Raw genomic sequence first — 5,642 nt, 5'->3', positions numbered from 1 at the left:
TAGAATCTCTTGGAAACTTAAGACAAGCTCTATAAAGTTCCCATTTTTGTCTTAGGCTGGGCTAGCCCTGTTTACCTCCATTTATGCCTGGTTACATAAAAACTCGATATAGGAGCAATAAAAGTCCTTTGAGCAGAGGGGAAACGATGTTCCTGGCTGACCCAAACCTCTAAGAAACTGTGGCCACCAGCATATCACCATCAGATGCTTGATTCAAGGTCACCCTATGTTTTCCCAGTCCTCTAGGGAAATCCACATACCAGCACAGTTAATTACACTAACAGCCAAGGAAATTATATTGGCCCGCCACTGGCCTAGTGAGATGAATATCTCCATTTCTTAGTCACAGGGGGATGTTAATGGTATTTTTATTAACTGGTGACCTGTTGACTGCTATTAGAATATAGATTGTATGCATAAACCAGGTCGGCTACTGTGGTATGATTACAGAGCAATTACTGTGTCAGCCACTGGGCTTCTAATCAGGACTGGCAAAGAGACTTTGTGAGCCTGAGAACTTTTTTTTTTTTTTTTGGAGTCCTGCAAGAAGAAACAGCTTTTGATCAAAGTTTATATTGTGTCTTTGCATCTTTTTGAAATTGAAATGTGTGATTTCTATGATTAGAATGAAGAACAAAGTCAGAAGATAAGGGAGAAGGAGCCAAGAGAGGATGGATGATAATTCTTAGGGAAATTTAAATTATGTAGTTCAAGGTTGAAATCATTTTTAGTTGGAATAGTTTTAATTTTTTATATACACACTTTGCTGGCTTTTCTAATTATGCTGTTATCCATAGAATTGAGTGGCAAGGTTAGATTTCCATCTAGTTTTTAGTAGCACCAGTTCACATTACTAGAGTATGCATGTAATATTTAATAAAATAATAGATGCTCCAGTCTCTCCTCTTCATATTCACATGTGAAATGGTAATGCCATTAGGGTGGTACAAAAAAAAAGACTTCATAGAAGCTATTCTGGCAATACTGCTTTGCATTCTGCAAGTGCATTATTTATTCTACAAATTGAATTATTTATAATCACAACCTTTTTTCCCCCTATAGTTGAAGCAATGTTTCTGCAACCCTTTTTAGCTGCTGCCTTTGCATTTAGGCAGAGATCAGAAAGAACAAAATGGTACCATTAACACAGTAAATTACTGTAATAATTGACTTGACAGGAAGCTGAAAATACTATACCTGAAATCTTGCCAGAGATGTCCTTTCATCTTAATTTTTGAAGACAAAAGTTCTTTGGATAAATTGGGAAAGAAGCCACACTTTGGGGTTATTATCTCCATTAAATGTTTAAAAGGGTGAGGACAATCCAATTCCATGGGTAAACTTTTGAATGTATGGTCCCAAACCAGAATCTTGAGAGTATGAAAGAGAGAGATTGAAAGTATAAAGGTCTTCCCATTGAGTCACTGCTGATCAGATAAATGCACACTCTATTGTCTGAGACCACCAATAGCTTAGGTTTTTAGAATAAGCATTATATGCATCCCTCTGTATATGACATTGCTAAGTATGGAATTAAAACATCACATTCTGGATACTTTTGTCCTGTGTAAGCTGGTGTAGTAGCTTGCTGGAATAATTGTGTTTTCCCAATTTGCTTAAAATATTGAACATTTCTTGGAGCAAGGTTAGTGATATTCTTTCAGAGGCAATAAACAACTGACAAGAGAAGAATGGGTCACTTACACACAACTTTGACCACCCCAGTAAAGAGTAATTTAAAATTGAGGACAACAGTTCTTAAATTATGAGTTGTAGAACCTTGGGGGAAGCAGGGTTCAAGACCCTTCCTGAGTGTCCTTGAGGTCAAAACTATTATTATAACAATACTAAGATATCATTTGCCTATTAAACACTCCTCCTTTGTCCAACTATGTATCTGTATGGGAATGGATTATCTTCATTTACTTCAAACAGAATAATATATCATAACAGATTGAATAAAGAAGCAGATATGAGAGTCTAATTAAGCCAGACCTCAATAAGAGCAATAGTAGCTACCTTTTATATTGTGCCTACTGTATGCCAGGTTCTGTGACTAGCACTTTACCAATATTATCTCATTTGATCCTCACAACAATCATGAGAGTTAAGTAATATAATTATCCCCATTTTACAGTTAAGGAAACTGAGAGCAAAAGGTTAAGTGAATCACCCAAGGTTTTGCAGATAGTAATGGTCTGAGGCTATATTTGAACTCAGGTCTTCTTAACTGCAGGCTCAGTACCTTATCTACTGTGCCATTTAGCTGGCTCATATTGACAAAAAAAAATTGCAAAATGGGTAAAACAATGTCACTCTCCTCACATTTTTTTTGGTAAAATATATTTATTTTTCTTTTAAAAATAATGAACATTTTTATTTAAAGTTTTGAGTTCCAAATTCTATCCCTCCTTTTCTCCCTCCCCTTCAGTCTCTCTAAGGTGGTAAACAATCAGATATAGGTTATACATGTATGATTATGTAAAACATTACCATATTAGTCATTTTGTATAATAAAAGTTGAATAAAAGAAAAAAAATCAAAGAAAGTAAAAAATAGCATGCTTCAGTCTGTGTTCAATTAATATCAGTTATTTCTTTGGAGGTGGATAGTATGCTTCATCATTAGTCCTTTGGGATTGTCTTGGATTACTGTATTGCTGAGAATAGTTAAGTCTTCCACAATTCTTCATCAAACACTATTGCTGTCACTGTGTACAATGTTCTCCTGGCTCTACTCACTTCATTTTACATCAGTTCATATAAGTCTTTCCAGGACTTTCTGAAATCATCCTGCTTATCATTTCTTATAACACAATAATATTTCATCACAATCATATGCCATACCTTGTCCCCAAATAATAGGCATTCCTTTGATTTCCAATTCTTAGCCACTACAGTAACAACTGCTGTAAATAATTTTGTACAAATTGGTCCTTTTCTCTTTTTTTAGGATGTCTTTGTGATATAAACCTATCAGTGGTACTGCTGGATCAAAGGGTATGCACAGTTTTATAGCCCTTTGGGCACAGTTCCAAATTGCTCTCCAAAATGGTTGGATCAGTTCACAACTCCGTCAACAGTGGATTAGCATCCCAGTTTTCCCACATCCCCTCCAACATCCAATATTATCTTTTTTGTTATAATTGCCACTCTGATAGGTATGGCATGATACCTCAGAGTTGTTTTAATTTTCATTTCTCTGACCAATAGTGATTTAGAGCAGATAAATATATTTATTTTTTCATTAAATATATTATATTAATATGAAATAGGTTTATTATTTTTTAAATAAATGAATAAGTGAATATTTTAAATGACATCACTTTGAATTTTTAATATGGTAGAGAAATGACCCACAAGAGTATAAAGGAGACCTGGGAACGAAATGTTTGAAAACTGCTGGTTCAGAGCATAGAGTAGATAGAATATTGGACTTATAATGAATGGATAACATTTAGAAGGCTACATGTGTTTGCGTTTGAATATTATTTAAGAATGTGAATAAATTCAAAATGTTGAATGGCATAGCCTCCACTTTTAAACATGTGTTCCTTATTTCATCTTTTAAAAATATTTATTATTCCCTTTTAGATAAGTTGGGCAAGAAAACAAAACTGAGTGGTATTAAAGAGGTGGAGAAACCATTAGAATGTATGGGTTCTAGCCCTGGTTCTGATACTCAGTAATCTTCTAGTGCTAAAAGTCTAAGTTTCTATGATTGTTGATTTCAGTCAATTACTGAATTTCTGTAGTTACAAGAGAAATAGGACAATGGCTAACTGAAACCCCATGCAAAATCCCCTCATTTCATTTTAGTGGGGAAGACAAAAGAGATCAAATGCATTTTTAAGTGCTTTAAAAATATCATCTCATCTGTTCCTCATAACAACCCTGAGCCGGAAGTGTTGTCACTAGCCATATTTTACAGTTGAGAAAACTGAGGAAGACAAGTTAAGTGTCCAAGATCATACAGCTAGCATGTTTCTGAGGCTGGATTTGAACTGAAGTTTTCCTGACTCCCACCCCACTATTTCATCCACTGTACCACCTCGATGACTTTTAGGCAATGGTTTCTCCCTTTTTCCAACCAAAATATTTCACAGCATGCAAACAAACTGGGATCTTCTTTTTGCTTGCTCAATTGAATTGAGAATTGGTTTCCTCTCCTTTTATTTCTCTTCTTTACTTTCTGCTGTATTTATAAGCAGTATAGGAGCCAAAAGGAAAGAGAAAGGGAAGAACTAAGATCCACGATAGTAATAAATAATAATGTGTAATTAGCTCCCAGCATAATGGTGTGGTAGGCTGAGTGCCAGACTTAAAATAATAATAATAATAATAATAATAATAATAATAACTCACAATTATATAACACTTTAAGATTTGCAAAGCATTTCCCCCATAATAACCCTGGAAGAAGATGGCTGAAAATCAAGTGTTTGGGCTTCTAATTCTTTGTATGACCTTGAGCAAATCACTTAACCTATGATAATTGCTGAGCTGCCTGGCAAGGCTATGAGGGTCAAATGAAATAACGGATATGAAAACAATTTGTAAACTGTAAAATGTGATACAAATATGATGGATTATTATTATTAATCATCTGAGATAGAACTCTGGTCAGTCTAACTTGCTGTGTGACTTTGTTGAGTCACTTTTCCCCTGCGGGCCTTAGTTGATTTGACCCTAAGACCTCTGGAGATCCCTTCCAGATTTGAAGTTCTAATATCCTAAGATTTGGCTTTGTACCTACAATGTTGTAGAATCACTTCCTAGTTAAACTAATCTCACGGAAACCTTGACCTCTAAGTCCTGCCTAGACACTTACTCTCTTCCATTATGGAAAGGACAGGAAGCTCAGAAATATACTATTCAAAAATATATACAATAAAACATCTGACCAGGCATTTATCAAGGTTCTTGATACTTTTATCAGTGCCTAAGGGAGAGGGACATAGAAAAAGAGCACCACCCAACTTCTTGCATTGTGCATTCACATCTCTAATCCTCTTGTTGTTTGTTCTTCATACTTAAAAGGACCATGACATGGGGTTGATGTAGTGAGTTGCAATGAATTGGATTTAAGTGACAGAGGGATGTGCAAGGTCACCAACCTCACTTTCTCCTTCAGAGCCATCTGGGTCCAGTGACAAGATACACATCAGGAAGACTTCATTCACATTACCTTTCTTTCTCTCTTCTATTTCAAGTATTCTCTCTTTTTTATTTTTATTTTTTAAAATCTTTTATTAATTTTAAACTTAAATACACAGCTCGCTTTGGCAGCACATATACTAAAATTGGAACGATACAGAGAAGATTAGCATGGCCCCTGCGCAAGGATGACATGCAAATTCATGAACTGTTCTGTATTTTTCTGTTTTCTCTCACAACCTAGCTAATGTGGGAATGTTTTCCATGACTACTCATGTGTAACTTATATTGAATTGCTTGAGTTCTTGGGGGTAGGAGGTGGGAAGGGAGGGAGGAAGAGAAGTTGGAACACAAAGTTTTAAAAAATTGATGTCAGGGCAGCTAGGTGGCACAGTTTATAAGGCACCAGCCCTGGATTCAGGAGTACCTGAGTTCAAATGTGGCCTCAGACACTTGACACTTACTAGCTATGTGACCCTGGGCAAA

At 35.6% G+C, this 5,642-nt stretch overlaps 1 non-coding gene across 1 annotated transcript; it reads left to right on the top strand.

Annotated features, from left to right (window-relative positions):
* Positions 1–5,276: 5,276 nt before the first annotated feature.
* Positions 5,277–5,379, top strand: LOC122752110. The gene has a single exon (XR_006355910.1). It is a non-coding gene; the product is annotated as a U6 spliceosomal RNA (small nuclear RNA).
* The last annotated feature ends 263 nt before the right edge of the window (positions 5,380–5,642 follow it).

This window comes from Dromiciops gliroides, chromosome 3, assembly GCF_019393635.1.
Source record: "Dromiciops gliroides isolate mDroGli1 chromosome 3, mDroGli1.pri, whole genome shotgun sequence".
In the NCBI taxonomy this organism is placed as follows: Eukaryota; Metazoa; Chordata; class Mammalia; order Microbiotheria; family Microbiotheriidae; genus Dromiciops; species Dromiciops gliroides.
This window is presented reverse-complemented; position numbering and strand designations above follow the sequence as displayed.